The sequence below is a fragment of the Perca fluviatilis genome, chromosome 21 (genome assembly GCF_010015445.1).
Source record: "Perca fluviatilis chromosome 21, GENO_Pfluv_1.0, whole genome shotgun sequence".
NCBI classification, from domain to species: Eukaryota; Metazoa; Chordata; class Actinopteri; order Perciformes; family Percidae; genus Perca; species Perca fluviatilis.
In genome coordinates, this window is record NC_053132.1 from 3,883,209 (window position 1) to 3,903,755 (window position 20,547).

Here is a 20,547-nt window from a genome sequence, read left to right on the forward strand (position 1 = left end):
CAGTGGTTTACAGTAGTATCAGATGTACCCAAAAACATACTAAAAGTTTACCAAAGTTTGACTTCAAGAAAGGCCCCATTTTCAAAATGGCAGCCGCCAGGTCCTTAAAAGACCATTACTCCTTTGTATTCCTACTACACCATGAATACTGGTACCTTATACATGTTTATATATATATATATATGTGTATATATATATATGTATGTATGTATGTATGTATATATAAATATAAAATTGTAATTGTAATTATAAAATTTCCCTTAAGTAATTGCATATTTCTCATATCATTTTGCCTAGTGTTGGTGGTTTCTGTCCATCAGCTCCCTTCTGATGAACCTCTACCACATCAGAGCCATCTCTTAAGTTTTTACAGCAAATGTGGCAAGTTTCTTGGTTTACAACAATATGACTCATGTTCAAAGTTGGAGTGTACTTTTTCCTCAAGCTAATCCAACAATGTCATCCTCTCTTAATACACTCACATTGTTGGCCTTTGTCATGTGTTAGAAATCTTTCTAATGTTCTTTTGACAACCCCATAAAATGACACTGAGCATGTGTCTGAGAATAACACATTTGTGCTGTAATATACACTACACGGTCAAAGGTTTTAGAACACCCAATCTTTTAAGTTTTTTTATTGAAATTTGAGCAGTTCAACTCCAATGAATAGCTTGAAATGATCCAACGGTAAGTAGTTAACTGCTTGAGGTTAAAAAAATAAGTAAGGTTACTCAAAACTGAAAAATAATGTACATTTCAGAATTTTACAAAAGGCCTTTTTCAGGGAACAAGAAATGGGTTAACAACGTAAAGCTGTTCTGGAGGTTGATCAAGCTTTGAATGTTGGTGCTACCAATTCCCACAGGTGTTCCAACTTGTCTGGATTACTTACAACCCCCTCTGTTTGTATAAAAGTATTGTTGGAACACACTGTGGTACCATACCCTCGTGAGCATTGTATGAACAGTATTGTACTGCAGAAAGTAGTATGTTGCTATAAAAATGGTGGGAAAAAGAAAATTAACAATGGAAGACCATCATAACACTTAAGAATGTTGGTCTTTCCTACAGAGAAGTTCGGAAGAAAGTCAAGGTGTCAGTGAGTACAGTATTCTTCACCATCAAAAGGCACTTAGAAACTGGGGAAACTCTGACAGGAAGAGGTCTGGCAGACCCAAAGCCACAACAGAATCAGAAGACAAGTTTCTGAGAGTCAACAGCTTGCCTGATAGGCGGCTCACAGGACAACAGCTTCAAGCACAGCTTAATAGTGGTCGTAATAAGCAAGTCTCAGTTTCAACTGGAAAGAGAAGACTTCGAGCTGCAGGTTTGATAGGTCGAGTTGCAGCAAGACAGCCATTGCTAAGACGTCAGAATAAGAAAAAGAGGCTTGCCTGGGCCAAGAAACATCGTCAATGGACTACTGAAGACTGGAAGAAGGTGTTATGGACTGATAATAAAAATTTGAAATCTTCGGTTCATCACGCAGGATTTTTATGCCGCCATCAAGTAGGTGAAAGGATGGTTCCTCAGTGTGTGACATCAACTGTCAAACATGGAGGAGGAAGCGTGATGGTGTGGGGCTGTTTTGCTGGATCCAGGGTTGGTGATTTGTACAGAGTGAAAGGCACCCTGAACCAAAAGCTACCACAGCATTTTGCAGTGCCATGCAGTACCCTCTGGTATGGGCCTAGTTGGTCAGGGGTTCATCCTACAGCAAGATAATGACCCAAAACATAAGTCCAAGCTATGCCAGAACTACCTTAGCAAAAAGAACAAGATGGTAAGCTTAAAAACATGGAGTGGCCAGCACAGTCACCAGACTTAAACCCCATTGAGCTGGTTTGGGATGAACTGGACAGAAAAGTGAAAGCAAAACAACCTACAAGTGCCACACATTTATGGGAACTTTTGCTACAGAGTTGGGAAGAACTTTCTGAAGAATATTTGATTTCCATTGTAGAAAGAATGCCACTTCAGCTGTTATATCTGCCAAAGGGGGGCTACTTTGATGAGTCAAAAAATTTTAGACTACATTTTGGTTTATAAATTGATTCCATGATTTCTTTTTTAACTTAAATTTGTTCTATTCTTGCATTTGAGAGTACAATGAGACATTGAACTACATGAATTTCAATTAAAACCTGGAAAAACTGGGGTGTTCTAAAACTTTTGACCGTAGTGTACATTTTTTTTTACCCACCACATGGTGGAGGTGTGGTGGTGGGGGTAAAAGTAATTTAAGTTACTTTTGGGTGGAATACCTTTTACATTGAATGTCAAGTCTGTGTTTTAGCCAAAAAGGGTATGTGTCCAAAAACGCATACTGAATAGGAGTTACATGACATAGGCTAAATCGTTTACATCTCTGATTCACCCCCAAAAACATAAAACCTTACAGTTATCTCACAAAATGTATTCCATAAGTATGTCATCATGTCAGTGCAATTTAGACAAGTCCAATGGATTCATAGACCCAGAAAACATGGGGTTAGACACCAAGATTACTTGGCTAGGTCAAATAATGAAGGAGTTAGGATATTTTGAGGGCTTCCTGCCCATCTTGGACGCCATCTTGAAAATTACACTTTTATAGTGGTCAAACTTTGGAAACTTTTAGTATGTTATTAAGGACACCTAATACTACAAAAACAGCTGAGAAACCTTTTGTTAGAATTTTTTTAGGGTTTAGGTTTTTTTTCATATATGCAGCGCTACTAATATATCTCGAGGGCATATCTGCTGAAATATTTTTTTATTTCCATGGATATATTGAGATACTAATACGTCCGAGCTTCAAGCAACAGAGACAATTTCCTGTCTGACGTCAGTCAGCGCTAATTTAAGGTAACGTTAGCTTTGTAGAGATCGTTTTGTAGAGGATTTCCCCAAACTGAATAAGTACCACGTGTAAACTCAAAACTGCTTTGATAGCTGAATCTTGTTGTCAGTGAGTTATCTGCTGAAACATTTTAATTTTTCCATCAACAAATTCAGCTTCTGTAAGTTCCGCTAAATTCACATGTAGCAGCTATTGTTAACATGACACCGTGCCACGGCACAGCTGATCCACCATATCCAGGAAAAGTTAACTTCAGATCGTTCACAAATTTTAATCTGATGAATCAATGTATATACAAATTAGTTGAAGAATTTCTGTGTGTTCCACTGTGGTCCCCCAATTATTTTCATGAATACAAATAATTTAAAAACAGTTTATGATTCAACTCTGTATATATATATATATATATATATATATATATATATATATATATATATATATATATAGTACTTTTATTTTGTTGGTAACCGTTATACAACTCTGCTGATTATACAAAATAATTTCTATGTCAACATTACAGAGTTGATATATATATATATATATATATATATATATATATATATATATATATATATATATATATATATATATATATACATGTATATATATATATATACATATACATATACATATGTATATAAATACATAAATACACATATATACACACTCATATACATACATATATATACACATATACATATGTATTTATATATATATATATGTATACATATGTGTGCATATATATATGTGTATTTATGTATTTATATAAATATGTTCATGTTTTTCATATATATATACACATATGTATACAAATACATATGTTTATGTACATATAAATATGTATATGTATATATGTATATTTGTTTTCTTTCAGGTGTTCTTTTTGTGTCATGTTTGTGCTCCCCATCTTCTGCCTCTCCTCTCCTCGACCTGCTATGCTTGGTGATTAATTATCCCTCTCCAATGTTATCAGACCCTTTGTCTCAGAATTTCCCCTCATATCTGCTTATGCTCATTGTTCCCTGTTATTAGGCTAAATGCTGTGTATACATTATAGCCACCACACACAGACGGATCCTGGACATGGGCTTGTCATGCCACTCCTGAACAACAAACAATGTTGTTATCAGAAGCGTCTTATCTGGGCTAAAGAAAAATATAACTGCTCTGTTGCTCCATGATCCAAAGTCTCTCTTTTCTGATGATAGCACATTTTTCATCTCATTTGGAAACCAAGGTCCCAGAGTCTGTAAGAAGAATGCAGAGGCACACAATCCAAGATGCTTGAAGTCCAGTGTGAAGTTTCCACAGTCTGTGTTGATTGGGGAGCCATGTCATCTGCTGGTGTTGGTCCAGTGTGCTTTATAAAGTCCTGAGTCAACGCAGCCATCTACCAGGACATTTTAGAATCTTCATGTATCCTTCAGCAGACAAGCTTTATGGAGATGCTGACTTCATTTTTCAGCAGGACTTGGCACCTGCCCACACTCGCCAAAAGAACCAAAACCTGGTTCAATGACAATGGGATTACTGTGCTTGATTGGCCAGCAACTCGCCTGACCTGAACCCCTTAGAGAATCTATGGGGCAGTGCCAAGAGAAAGATTAGAGACATGAGACCGAACAATGCAGAAGAGCTGAAGGTCGCCACTGAAGCATCCTGGTCTTCCATATAACACGTCAGCAGTGCCACAGGCTGATAGCATCCATGCCATGCCGCATTGAGGCAGGAATTAATGCAAAGGGGCCAAAACCAAGTACTGAGTACATATGCATGATTATACTTCTCAGAGGGCTGACATTTCTGTATTGAAAATCCTTTTTTCATTGATTTCATGTAATATTCTAATTTTTTGAGATTTTGACTTTGGGGTTTTCAAAAGCTGTAAGCCATAATCATCAAAATTATAAAAATATAGCAGACCAAAAAGCAATCAATTCTAGAATCTTGATCCGGAGTTTGCGTAGTAGCAGCAGGCAAGAACTGGAAACCTTTACAATATTCGTCTGCTATTTCACCACTCAATGCCCCACAACTTTATCGAACTATGAGCCGCAGTTCAATCATGCGAGGCTCAGCTGGAGCTCATCAAGAGATTCGGCATCATCGTTGCTACAGCCCTTAGCGATGTGCCCCGGCCCCGGCAGGGAAGGAGACAGGCTGCTATGCGCTGTAGCGGCTTTTCCAGCAGGCTGGTGGTGGCCGGGATCGCTTCCCTTACCGGCGGCCAGTAATACTCACAGCAGCCGCAGTCAGCTGGAAGACGTTTCAGACCCCCCACCAGCCGTTGGGCCACGCCTCCTCATTTAAATTGACACCTGTTCCTTCTAAATGAAAAGCTTAATGTTAAATTGAAATCTAAAAGGTGAATCTTATGTCAATGTCAAATGTAAAACATAACATTCAAAAGATAAAATGTGAAATTGAAAATTATAAAGGGAAAGGCTAAAAATAAAATTATTTCGTTTTTTCTATTTGAGATTTTAATTTTAAGTATTTCCATTTCACATTTAATTATGGCATGATTTTTCCTAGTAGTGTAGTAAAATACTATTTTTAATTAAAATAATACTATTTTTTTATTTGATCTTGCTTCATTTTCTCTTTGGACTTTCAATTTGAATTATGAATAAATATTCCCACCATAGCGTCCAGCCTTTTTCAGAATGAGAACAATGCCTTTAAGTGCATTTTGCTATCACTGCAGACTTATCTTTGTGTAATCATTCATTTCTAGTCAATCATTGCTGTTCTTGTATATCACACTACACTAAAGCTGCTGGCGGGACAGGTTAAAAAAAGGGCAATGTTAAGGCCTGGTTTCCAAACTGATTTATCTCACAGTATTCTTTCCTGGCAGTATATGCTTTTAGTAGGGCCGCATCACTTGCACAGCCAAGTGATGCTGCATCATGGATATCATTTTATTACTTTTTGTTCAGAAGCATTTTTTATTTTGAAATAAAGAAGTCGTAAAACATAAAGCTGTATATTTTCCTTTAGGGGTTTAAACATTGTGACTGACAGTGGAATTAGCTGCAATACAACGGGCAACAGCTGAAATCTTGAAAGGGGAAGGTTACATAAAGTCCTCTGAGGATTTATGTTCTATCATTGTCGGGATCTTTGGATTAAAATATGATAATGTGTGATGAATAATGTTATAATCTTTGGTACAGTCAACTTTTTAATCTAAAAGAAATAAAGTAGCGGACAGTGGTGAAGTCAGGTCTCCACTTTATTGAATATTCTGCTCAAGAAGAGAGTAAACATATCCAACAGGTGTTACAGTGTCACAGGAATCTGACATTTCTTCAGCTCTGTAAACAGCAGCAGGGTTTGCAACAAAATGATGTTAACAGTGACTCCTTTTTCTTTTACATGAGCTATTAATTATAATTAAACATGCTTGTGTTGACAAAGCAATTGTGTATCGATATAAGCTCTGTATCTTTAAGTATCAGGAAGTAAAATACAAAGTGACAATAGAAAGAATTATATGTGATGTACCAAGAAATGGAAGTTTAAACTGATTGTGAATCACTAACCAGTTTGAGAAGAAGGCTGTGCATCAAATCAACATCAACTGATTAACAGGAAAATCATAAACACCAGCAATGTAATTAACATCTAACATAAAAAATGGTGTCAACAGTAACTCTCTTTTAAAACTGTAGTCATTAACTGAAGCCAAAGTCAAGGTTGCGGTACAGACTAGAAAAACTAAAAGCTAAATTAAACAATAGGCATTTTAGCTCATTTGTATCCCATCACCAACAAGATAAATTCAACAAAACAAGTTTTTCCTTCAACATTTTTTTATTTAACCTCTATTTAACCAGGTTAGTCTTATCGAGATATAACATATATTTTTCAAGAGAAACCTGGCCAAGATAGCAGAAAAAGTTAGTTATATATAAAAACTATTTACAATCACAAAACAAAAAAAGAGGCAAAGCCAACTCAAGTGCATTTCAATTAAATAAAAGTATCATTAGTTAAAACATTTGCACGTGTGGATGGACTCATGTTCTATGGTTTTAACATAACCTTTAAAATCATTTAAGGAAATTAGACACTGCACTATTAGTGTTTTCTGTAGATCATTCCAAGTAGAAGGTGCAGCAAACATATAAGCCTTTTAAACAAATCTGTCTGGGCTTGAGGTACATTCAATGAGAAATAGTGTTCTGGGACCATAAACCATGAGTACTCTGTGTAAAAGAAAGAAATTCAGATATGTAACATGGGAGCCTGCCTAAAATGCCTTTGTATGGGACCATATAAAAAGTGAGTAAGCGCGGTTTGACAGAGAGGGCAAATTCACTGTGGAGTAAAGTGTACAGTGATGAGTGAGGGGTCTGCAATTTGGAAATGAACCTTAAAGCTCCATGATACACAGCTTCCAAAATTTGAAGACACTTTGAGCACATGAGCTAGGAGTTATATATGAATATTACATTTGTTGATTTATGGTCTGGCAGGAGAATGACCTCTTTGGTAAAAGACTGAGCCACAGGGCAGCTTAACTGTGCCTGAAACCTTAAACATTAAAGAAAAAAAAAAAATCAACTATAGTCACTTACATTAAACACTAAACATTATGTACTACATTATACATTTATATACAATAGTATTACCTAGGTTTAGCTCCTCAGTACATCTGACTTTCTCACTGATCACAACCCCATCAGCTTCTCAGGTCATCAGGCAGAGGCCTTCTAGCAGTTTTAGAATTATTTTTATTTTATTGAGTGTCTTCTAGCTGTACCCAGAATTAGATCCAGGTCTGGTGAGGGGGCATCAGTTACTGTGGTCCTGCTCTCTGGAACAAGCTGCCTAATGACCACAACAACTGCGTCCACATTCAAAAGCAAACTCAAAATCTTAGTGTTTTTGTCCGCATTTGTTTTATTAAGTGTGTGGTGTGTGTGTGTTTGTGTGTGTGTGTGTGTGTGTGTGTGTGTGTGTGTGTGTGTGTGTGTGTGTGTGTGTGTGTGTGTGTGTGTGTGTGTGTGTGTGTGTGTGTGTACACATTTGTATGGTCACACTCTATGCATTTTTGTTGTCTTATTGTGTTTCATCTATTTCTGTTCATGCTTTGTTTTAATGGACTTCAGGGTTTAGCCAGTTGTAATGAAAGCTGTTGTACAAATAAAATTGACATTGAACAGTAGCCTACAGAGTATATTCACTCATAGTTTCTGTTTACAACTGTGTTAACAGTGAATTTATTTTAAACTGTAGTTATGTTTTTGTGGTTGATTACATTAATAATAGCACTGCCACTGACATGGTATGATCTTAAATTGGGTACCCCCATATTGTAACACAATACCATACACAGTCCTATATATTTATCTTTATTTATCTGTAGTTTATTGTTTTTTACTGTTTACTTTTTGGTTTAAAAAAATATTTAGCTAAAGGTTTATTGTTATTCTTATACTGTATTTTTCTATACTGTATTTTTTATACCTCTTTCTTTAAAGAGTGTTTTCTAAGCTGCCGAAATCTGCTAATTTCCTTGTGGGAGTCATCCCAAAAGGATCAATAAAGAGAAGTCTAAGTCTAAGTACAGCAATACAACGTAGGCCTAACTAAAAACTGATTTAATGCAATTTATTAATTTGAAAGGCCTCACAAACATCTTGAATCCAATTACTTAACTTTACTACTACTTCAATTAGGATGGTGTTACTGCATAGGACAATTAAAACGTTACTAATATCAGGCTAATGGACCTTTTTCACAGCAGACATGTTGGATTGTCATAGTAGGAAAAGCCCAGCTGAAGTTGATGACCTTAACGATGGCTCAATTCCATCAAGTGTCCCAGTAAGATATTTCAGTGAGTCAGCATGCACAATACCAGGACCTCTCCTAAGTGGAATGCAGCCATCAGTAATGGTTTAATACCAGGACCTCTCCTAAGTGGAATGCAGCCATCATTAATGGTTTAATACCAGGACCTCTCCTAAGTGGAATGGCAGCCATCATTAATGGTTTAATACCAGGGACCTCTCCTAAGTGGAATGCAGCCATCAGTAATGGTTTAATACCAGGACCTCTCTCCTAAGTGGAATGTAGCATCAGTAATGGTTTAATACCAGGGCCTCTCCTAAGTGGAAAGCAGCCATCAGTAATGGTTTAATACCAGGACCTCTCCTAAGTGGAATGTAGCATCAGTAATGGTTTAATACCAGGACCTCTCCTAAGTGGAATGCAGCCATCAGTAATGGTTTAATACCAGGGCCTCTCCTAAGTGGAATGCAGCCATCAGTAATGGTTTAATACCAGGGCCTCTCCTAAGTGGAAAGCAGCCATCAGTAATGGTTTAATACCAGGACCTCTCCTAAGTGGAATGTAGCATCAGTAATGGTTTAATACCAGGGCCCTCTCCTAAGTGGAATGTAGCATCAGTAATGGTTTAATACCAGGGTCTCTCCTAAGTGGAAAGCAGCCATCAGTAATGGTTTAATACCAGGACCTCTCCTAAGTGGAATGCAGCCATCAGTAATGGGTTTTGAATACACCTGTGCTTTTCCTACTATGACATGTCAACATGTCTGCCGTGAAAAAGGTCTAGAGAGCTCAACATTAAAAAAAAGGCAAAAAGGGCAAAGTTACAAGACCATGTACAGAAACTATCATAGACTTCAATGGTGAAGGTCGCCGCATTACCTCAAGGTTTTGTGGGTACGGTAAGCATTTCCATGGTAACAGCGAGTTGGACCAATCATAGACGTCGCTGCTACGCTTAAGATTGTAGGTAGTGTAGTTTTTCTCCATATGGTCGCTAATAAAACATGTTTTTCTAAAACAAGGTTGATTTCATACAGACTTTTACCTTCTACAGGAGCAGAAACTTTCCTTTCACAACCACGTAACTCCACTACACTGTTGAGCTCTATAGGCATAAGTTACTGCAAAAACACGCTGAATAAAGTGCTTTAGCTAATTTCTTTAGGAAGTTTTAGCCAGATGGAATTTAAAATGTAAAAGATAACGTTAGAAACCTCTGGGCCCTATCTGTGCTGTTGAAATTATTAATAATGAGCCTACTTTTGAATTGGTCCGGTCCAGTAGGACCAACGACCGCTTTATAACTCCTTCTAAGCCACCAGACTGCTTTGACAGTAACGCTGAGCACTAGCTAGTGGCTATTCTACTGCCTTCTGATCAGTTAGTTTGGGTTATTGTGTGACTTTGGTGTTGATTACAGTATTAGCAATATTATCAGAGGACAGGATGCTCTGTAGGACAGCCTTGTGAAACAGTTTTAAAGTTACAAATGATCCACCTTGAAACGTTATAAACTGCCTTCTATTGCATCATAAGCACAATGCCTCTTTATGCATTTTTCCATCACTGCAGATTTATCTTTGTGTAATCATTCATTTCTAGTCAATCATTGCTGTTCTTGTATATCACATTGCACTTTTCTGCTCTTTTCACACTTCTGTTTGGACGCAAACTGCATTTCGTTGTCTTTGTACTCTGCACACTGGCAATAAAGTTGAATCTAATCTTTTCTGTTCACTGTTCTCTGGAAGATAATCTTTTAGACACATGCACACTAAAATCACTTTGACCAGGTTTGTGAACTTTTGAAATACTATAAAGTTTTCTGGTTCTACACTGTATACAGCTCCTCACACTACTTACCAAGCTGCAGGGTGGGACAGGTTTAAAAAAGGGGCAACGTTAAGGCCAAACTGATTTATCTCCCAGCATTCTTTCCTGGCAGTATATGCTTTAGGGGCCAGCATCACTTGCTAAGCCAAGTGATGCTGCATCATGGATATAATTTTATTACTTATTGTTCAGATGTATTTTTATTTTGAAATAAAGAAGTTGTGAAACATAAAGCTGTACAATATTTTTCTTTAGGTGTTTAAACATTGTGACTGATAGTGGAATTAGCTGCAACACAACGGGCAACAGCTGAAATCTTGCCTAGGGCAAACAAAAGATTGTTTCCCAAACGTTTGAATGACATCCCAATTTAGTAATTGATCACACAATTGTATGATCAACAGCCATCCTGTTAATGTCCATGTGGGAGCTTATCAAATATGATTTGTTCTTATGACACTGAAGAGGGAAGGTTATATAAAGTCCTCTGAGAATTTATGTTCTATCATTGTAGGGTTCTTTTGATTAAAGTATGATTAAAGGTTCTTTTGATATAAGTAAGGCTGTGCATCAAATCAACTAATTAACAGGAAAATACATTTCTTCAACTCTATAATCAGCAACAATATACTTGTTATAAGCTCTGTATCTTTAAAGGGATACTTCACAGATTTAGCATTAAGCTTTGTATCAGTAGAAACCCGGTAGTATTTTTTGAATGACCGTGCCTCCCTCCCTCATGTCCCCCTGAGACGGAGATCTCTTTATTGTGGGTCTGGAAAAAATCTTCCAATGATGATGTAAAACGACGATTTTTTGCGTCATCGTAAGATTTTTGACCAGAGGCAATGGACTACAGCCAGTAGTAGGAGCTACTTCGCGATGTTTTCAACCCGCCCATAGGGGTTGGACTGTGAGCCGAGCGTCAGCCATCTTGAATTTTCGCTACTGGCTTACTAGCAGAAAACTTTGATAGATAGATTTATTCAGTCCTCCTGCAGGGCCAGCAGTGCCATCATGCAGGATTATGCACGGGGTCACCACAGTATTTATATGTTTACAACATTTTGTGATTGTTAACACCTTGCCAAAATCACGAGATACAATTTGGAAAAAAAAAACACAATTTTCTTCATGCAGGCTTTGTCACTAACAGTATTAAAGTTCGGACTGTTAATAAGGACATTAAGGGTAACGATCGCGAGAGCTTAACGGCTGTATTTCCAGACTTTGACATTTTTGATATATGCACAGTTTTAAAGACATATTTCCACTGTGTTCTGTAGTTATCTAATGGTAGTGCATTTTATGCTATTCTGTATTCAATGCAGTCAGGCCATCCCTCCTCCGTAGTGGACAATGTGACGGTCAGACAGCACCGATTAAATATTAAGAACAAATGTTTATTTAAGATTAGAGTTGGATTTTACAAGGTGATTATAGAATGATTATAACTCAGTACAAAGCGCAAATAGCACTGCTGGATTTAATCTTGATGATAACATGGATGATATGGAGAGAAAAAATATGCATGAGGCAACAATACTTGGAAAGTATTACAAGTAATTGTTTTTCCCACATGTACTTTCTGCAGTCTGACTTCAGTTCACCTCCTCACCATCTCCGCGCCAATTCCCCCATTGTCTCCAAAATGTGCCGTCGCGATGGGTCAGAGTTTGCGTGGAGGACCACACATTCTCCGTCAAGTTTGTTTTTATAAATCATAACCTTTTGCGTGGGAAATGGTGTAAGCACATTTTAGCCCCGTTTGTCGCATACACCCTGGTGATTAAAGGTGGAAACGCCCAACATATTATCTTAAAAAAGGCAACAGTTGGTATTCATAATTTAAAATGTGCGTGGGAGTCAAAAGAGATGCTGTTAGCAGTCCTAAGCATGCTCTTCTCTTGTGGGTTGTTTGAAATGTAGATTGTATAATTTAATTTTAAGTTTAGCAGATAGGCTAGAAACTGTGATTGGAAATTGTTTGGGAAAAGGGCAGGCACTTTCAAAAAATACCTGGCGGGGGATTGGATGAACCATCTGTCTATCCTAGTCTTGCCAAAGCCAGTTGAAAAAAAAAATCATTGAAGAAGCCTTCAGTGCTAGCCTGACAAGCCAACTCACCATTGACGGAGCTCAATCCGAGGGGCGGGATAAACGGTTGTTTTTCAAATTCCCTCTGCACCGCAACAGGGTTGCCTAACCCAGCTCACAAGCCAAAGGAGAGCGCCTAGACCCCCTACTGCAAATTAAATTTGCTGCTGCTAGGGTGTGTCTAGATTTCTAGGCTACTTCAGTGCCATTCTTTGTTCTTGTTTCAATGAAGAAATACTATCCAGTTCTCACGAGAACTGATGCTATTGCAGCACCTACACTAAAGAACCGCCATAGCTGTTTTGGCCAAACAGTCGCCTCTCTGTATCATCACACACATACCTGTTTTTCGTGTGTGATCCGCGTTTTTTGCGCGATAACAGCCGATACATGGCGACAGAATGTAGGCGCGTGCCAAAATTGCAAAACAGACTTCAGACTGACAACAACATCTCTGTGCAATAGCGAATCAGGTGTCACAAATGTGTGTTAAACCTCTCTAATTGATTTTGGGTTTACTCTGTATTTCTGGATGAGCTGGGTTTCGCATCTAGTGAATGAAAATAGTGCACGTCTGTGTTTAAGTTCCCATCTGGGACAACGTCTCAGGGAGTCCATGTAGACAGATTAAACACAGGCATTACTTAAAGCGTGAGAAGATGGTGGTTGGATGCAAGGTAACAGAATGTAAACTTGTACCTAAAATAAAGATCTCCCCTGTGCATATAGCAATAGAAAGTAAGGTGTCACAAATGTGTGTTAAACCTCCCAACATTTTTTGTTTACTCTGTTTTCTACTGTATCTGATCTCTAGTGAATGAAATCAACACACACGCTATATAGAGTAGAAAATAAACTTCACACGGTTGAATGATCTTAGAGGAATCCGTTCATATCTGTCTGCAAGTTCTAAGACAGACAAAACACACATGCAGTCCATGACTTCATGGTTGGACAGGATGAGTTTCCATCTAAAGTCCCAACAGTGACATCTGCAGGCTGTAAAGGTCCATTACACCTCATTATAAAGTGAGAGAACAAACATGCTGATGTTTAACAGAACAATCTCAAATCAAGCTCCTCTTACTAGCTTTTTACAGAGTTTTCAGTCTTTGTCTGGGTATAGAGTTTACTCAGGTATATCAGTTGATATATAGTTATGGAGATGTTTTTGAAGCTGTGGTAGGTTAAAGGTTGAACTCTGACATGGTTTGACAAAACATTCCCAACTCACAGTCCCCTCACTAGCTTTATCTGGCGTTATAAAAAAAAATCAAACCACAGGGTCTTCAGCAGTCCAAAAAGGATGCTTATATTAAGTTAAGTTAGACATAACTTCACAAAACTCTGGAGTAAGGTCTGGCTACACCACAGATACATTCTGGGATAGGAGGAAAAAAAAACTCTGGGTTGTTTAGATTTCTTTAAACCAATCTCAATCGTCTTGAAGTGGCACTAGGCTCCAGATACAGCGACGGTGGCTCTGCGAATAGCATCAGGAAGGGAACTTTTGGATCCCGGAAAAGAAAACGCCACATACAATATTAAATGAAGTTAACAGTTCACACAATACAGTAACATGATTAAATGTATTAAAAAGATAAATAGATAAGCATCATTTGCTGTAATCAGTGTATCGCTGTGTGTATTTTATGTCTTCAAATCTTGCCATTTTCAGCGTGTAGCTTGCTAGCTCGAAGTTTGTAGTTTTTCCTGTAACAAAGGGATTTTGAGAACGGCAACACACAGAGCGGAAGGTGAGGTGAAAAAAGCTTGTCAGGCTTTATCCTGGAGATGTACTTCCTTTGATTCAGCCCAGTTCCAGGGTAATAAGAGCTTTGTAAACCTGCACTTTATTCAGAAGTTAGATGTGAGTATATTTGTTTTAGCCAATATCACATAAAAAAGGGGTGAATAAGCTTTCCAAGGCAATGACATTGCCACAAATTACGTGATCATTCTAATGAGAGAGAGTTTATTGTCCTTCCATCCATCCATCCATCCATTTTCGTCTGCTTATCCGGGGTGCGGGTCGGGTGGAGCAGCTCCAGCAGGGGACCCCAAACTTCCCTTTCCGAGCCACATTAACCAGCTAACTGGGGGATCCCGGGCGTTCCCCCGCCAGGTTGGAGATATAATCCCCTCCACCTAGTCCTGGGTCTTCCCAAGGCCTCCTCCCAGCTGGACCTGCCTGGAACACCTCCCCAGGGGAGGCCAGGGGGAATCCTTACCAGATGCCCGAACCCCCTCAACTGGCTCCTTTCGACACGAAGGAGCAGCGGCTCTCTCCGAGCTCCTCACGGATGACTGAGCTTCTCACCCTATATCTAAGGGAGACGCCAGCCACCCTCCTGAGGAAACCCATTTCGCCACTTGTACCCTCTTGTGTCTTACCGCGAGGACGCCAACTTGACCCCTTTGTCTTGTTTAAAAAAAAAAAAAATTATTTTGGGCGAGAAGGAAGTTTTTTTTTTTTTTATTTATTTTGTAATAAATCAGAATAAATTTTTTAGGTGTGTGTACCTTCATGGTTGAGGTACTTCATGTTATAATAATTTGTTTGTAAGATCTTTATCTACACAAATATAGTGAAGTAAAAAGAGTAGTATTTTCTTAAATGTATTGGAGTAAAAGTATAAAGTAACAAAATAGAACTACGCATAAACACTTAAATGCTTTTACATGTGAACAATAATCAAAACAAACAATATTGTGTAAGAGTTTTAAGCTTGACCAACCACATGTGCATCATCTCTCTGGACTGAAGAATCTGGTCAATCCTTAAAATCTAAGATTTAAAAGGACCGAGGTAGAGCAGCAGGAGAGACTGAAAGGAATTCCTCAGTCTGGAATAATGTAGGCCTTGGAGAAATCTTTGACAGGATGTCAAAACATGTCATTTTGATTCCACCAAAAGAAGTTTGGCCCGACTGCGGAGAAACACGGCTCGGCGTTCCTTCATCGTCACCCTGACAGACGTGGAACCAGCCAAGGCAGAAGCACAGCTGTCAATCACAACTTCTGGACACAGTGAAGTCAGTCGACACAACCGAGGCTGAGAGGAACCAGACGCTGCAGTCTGAAACTGCTAAATAATCACAAACATGACCTCAAGGGCTTCACAATACAAATACTGTAGTTATCTACAGCAGACAGAGATTAAGACTAAGAATGAAAGTCTGAATATATTGAATAAAAGTCTGAATATATGGAATGAAAGTCTGAATATATGGAATGAAACTTGATAATATTGAAATAAATCTGATGTCATCAAAGCTCTGGTGCCATCTTGTGTTTATGATGTGAATAAACTGTATGTGCTGCAAAAGTGCAACACTGAGCGGTCAGCACAAAATCCAGGTTTAATAGATTGGAGTATGTGCTGGTGTGGGGGCACACTAAAAGGAAATATTATTGAAACTATGCTGAGGAAGTCAAGTCATTTAATTCAACACAAATCATGAAAATCAAAGATCTCCTTCCTCTCTCATCAGCTGGAGTGCCGCATTCTTTGCATGACAAAACGCCCAATTTGTTATGACCCGGCTCTTTGGCCAACAAAATTTAACAGACACTCTCTGGTGATTGGGTATCACCTGGGACGCAGCCAATACGAGGAAAACATTTCTCAAAACGTTGCACACCGCTCTGAGGAAACATTCAACCAGCAAACCGTAGAAAACTTGTGCACACCGTTTTGAGATTGAACGTGCCCCAGAGCTGCACTGCAGCCAGGCTTAAATCACACTCAGGTGTTCCAGGTTCCACTACCGATTAACCTGCAGTCAGCACAGAGACAGGTGAATCACACAGCAAACGAGACACAGCAGGGGGCTTCACACTTACTGAGCAGATCTGGGACTGAAATGTTTGACTTCCTTGAAAGATAGGCAGGACAGAGATGTGTGTATACAGTGTAACATGCATTAATAGGCTACATAAATTACATAATCTGACACGTTATGCAAAAACAGCCCAATGAAGCATCACAAAGCAGACAATACATATCAGCAAATGCTGTAACAGAGGCAGCCAGAAAAACACAACCGCATATACACACAAAGAACAAGAGCCTGCACAATTTTGTGTAGACGTGCAACTCGTCTGTTGATGACTTGCAACCCATCTGTGTTGTTGTACTCACCTGTCTCTACAGCATCCTGCTAGCCTTGTATTCAGAGTCGCCCTCCACGGTCTGGATATGACCCGTCCACTCAGCCTCTACCGTTCCTTTGGACTCCAATTTTGAGTCAAGAATAAGCACTCATGACAGGGGTTGATTGTCAAAAACAGCAGAAAAGGCAAAGATAGAAGGCCCTTCTGGTAGATCCACCATGAATCTTGATTCGCCCGTCGGCCATGGAATTACTTCCTGCATGTGTTTGTTTCCTCTCACTAAGGATTAATCCTTCATTTTAATGCACTGTTGTAGCCACTGCTAATGCTTGCTCTTGATGGAATTACTGTAATTGTTGGGGTTTTGGAAATTATAGTGTGGTCTAGACCTACTCTATCTGTAAAGTGTCTCGAGATAACTTTTGTTATGATTTGTTACTATAAATAAAATTGAATTGAATTGAATTGTACATTTTCACTGTTAAAGAGCAGCAAAACTCTGGGCCTGCATCCCTTACTGACACAGTTATCAGTTCCACCTGTGCTTGTCCTCTTCATCTCTGTGTGAAGTTATGGCAGTTTAAACACTACTAGGCATATGATTGCCCTATTAATAGGAAAATAACAAGAGATTCTAAAATAGCCCTAAATTGAAATAAGAATTAATGACTGAGATTAAAATTAGAATTTAAAGAATTAACCTAAGATTATAAAACTAAATAGCAAATTAAAGGGAAACTTTAATTGAACTTAAGTTGAAAGTTATTCTGGAAACCAAATAGGTTGAGTCAAACTGAAAATAAGAATAGTATTTCATTTATTTTTCATCACAAGAAAAGGGTAAAACTTGAATAGATCGCATTTAAATGCAAATATTGTCTATGTATTGTGAATTGTGTATGTAAACTGTTATTTGGCACCATTTACTATTTTCTACTCCTTTTATATAAACAAGCTGACATTCAAAATCACTTTTTGGTCTGGGTATTATATATTATTATTATTGTTATATTATTATTATTATAATCATCATTTTTATTAAGCTACAAACTGCTCCTATGAACCTAGAGCCTGGTCTTAACTTATCTACTACTCGTAGGGAAGTGCTACATGTGTTCTTATGTAGCTCAGCGCAAATTCTTTCAGGAAGACCTAACAAGTATCAGTCCCTCCTAAGCGAATCAGCGCTGGAGGCGTTCACTTCTGATAATCCAATCAGGATCAGGCAAGGATCCCATTGGCCAATCACAGCGTTACGTCACTGTTTTAAAAGCTGCTTCTCTCCCTGTGTTATCAGCTGTCATTTCAGGAAGTCGTCGTGTGTCAGTCGGACGGCTGTATGGCGAGCGTTCCTGTGCTCTTCTGTATATTGCTCTGCGGTCTCGCTATGTCGGATTTCGAGTCTGATCTCGCATCGGACCCAGGTCCTGATCCCTTCTCCTCGCCGGCGGCTATTCCAGCTTCTTCGGACGGCGTCCGTCGGAGCTCTCGCCTGGCTACTCTACAGAGTCCATGCCCGGGCGGCGCGGCGTCGGACGGGCTCATTCTGCAGCTCCGGAATCGCGGAATCGTGGCGGCTTCAGGGTTACCTTCTCCGGACCTCCGTGAGCTGGCTGCCCAGGCGGGCTGCATTTCTCCGGTTCCCTCGCCTCCTGCTCCAGCGGCGGTTCGAGGTCGGAAGCGGTCGGCGAAGGCGATCGCCCTTCCCCGTGCCCCACCGAAGAAGCGCGGAGCGGCCCCTCTCAGCCAGGCGGCTGTTGCGGGCGTGCCAAGTGGGTCATCCGACACGAGTCTTATCCTCGCTTCCCTTCAATCCCTGGCCGGCTCTCTTCAGTCCATGGACGCGAGGTTGCAGTCCATCGAAGCTTCGCCCGCTTTCATCAGGTCCACGACCGCCGCCACCGCTGTGGCTTCGTTGTCTCTGCCGGCGCACGGGTTTCCTCTGCCTGCGCCTTTAGCCCCGGGAGATGCCGAGTTTTCCCTGGCCACCTCTGCTCCGGCGCCTTTTTTAGGTAGGCCATATATTCCCGCTGCTGCTAATATCTCTGCCCGCTTGCGGGCGAAAATCTTGCAGGGAAAGGACGTGAATCTGGTGAGCCTTATTCTGCCTTCCCCCGAATGCGAGAGGGATGTGGTGTCCGGGGATGGGTTCTCCGCGGTGTTCAAGTCCGCGGACCCCAGGCTGTGCAAAGAACTGTCCATAGGGCAGTACTTGCGTGTGCGTCGGGTTGTTTCGGAGGTTATCTGCTCCGTGTACCCGGACCGGAGGGCTGAACTGGACTCTTATTTGGCGCTGATTGTGGACCTTAACCTGAAGTATGGGAGGAATATTTTCTTCCATTACCATAAGGCGTTTTCCAGTAAGGCTGCGTGCGTCGCATCTCGCACGGTTTAACGTCCGGGTGGACTGGTCGGGTGGTGGATCTCGAAGCTCCTTCGTGATGCTCGTGGGCAGCGCGCAGGTCATTGCTTGCTCCACCTGTGGCGCTCAGGGCCACATGGCCTCCCCTGTGCCCCGTGGCGTGCGTTGCTTGGGCCCAGGTGCCGCCTCCCAGCCCTCTCCGTGGTTCTCCGCCCGGGCGCCCTCCCGCAGACGTCAGCGCTTGCCGGGATGTGCGCACCCCCGGTCGGTCTGTCCCCGGTGGGCGGGCCCAACCCGGGCCGCCCGCGGAAGCCTCGGCCCGACTCAAAGATCTGATGACTGTTCATCCTTCCACCCCATTAAATCTGCGTAATTTTGCTTATGAATTGGCTTCTCATTCTAACTCTGTGTTTGTGGATCACCTGCTCTCTGGGCTATCTCAAGGTTTTAGAGTGGGGCGTGCTTGAGGTTCCCTCCGTCTCGTTTGTCGCAAAAATCTGTTTTCTGCGGTTTCCGACCCCGCGACCGTTTCCGGCTGCTGGCGTCGGAGGTCGATAAGGGTTACGTTATCGGGACCTTTTAGCTCGTCTCCGTTAGCGTGTTGTTTCGCGTCAGTCCCATCGGCATAGCTACCTGGAAATATTTGGTTAATCTTTGATTTGTCTGCGCCGCACAACGGGCCTGTCGCGGAAGCATCAACAGTCTTATTCCGGCCACCCTTTTTTCCTTTGCATTATGCCACGGTGGATAACGCTATCAGATTGATTAAGCTGGCCGGGGGTTGGCGCTTTGGCTCTAAAGGCGGACATCACTGACGCTTTTAAGATTGTGCCCATTCATCTTTCGCGAGTGGCCCCTTTTCGGCGTTAGGTGGGACTATAAGTTCTATTTTGCGTGTCCTTGGGCAGGCTCGCGGCACTGTTTCGTTCCTCGGCATGCCCCTGTCCGAGGCAAAGACTGTCGGTCCCACCACTTGTTTGCAGTTTCTCGGCATTACCCTCGATTCCGTCGGCATTAAAGCGTCTCTCCCGCTCAATAAATTGCTACGCGTTCGAAGCATCGCTGCGTCCCATTCTTCCGCCGTCACCATCTCTAAACGCCAGTTGCTCTCCCTCCTCGGGCATCTCAATTTCGCCATTACGCGGTGATCCGCCGGCAAGGGCGCTCGTTTATTTTCCAGGTTGCTGGACACTGCTTCCTCTGTTTCTCACTTACACGATCGTGTGTGTCTCGATGCCGGGTGCCGCTCGATTTGCGTTTCTGGTCTCATCTTCTGGAGCACTGGAACGGGGTTTTCTTTCTTTATGACGAGTTGGTGCACTTCGTCGGACTCCCGGGTTTTTACCGACGCGCTCCTTCCGCGGGTTTTTTATTTTTTTCAAGACCAGTGGTTTTCAGGCCACTGGCCTCCCAACTTTCCCAGTCCGATTCATCCGCCCTGCATGACATCTACCCAATTGCGGTAGCTTGCCGTCTGGGGGGCATCATTG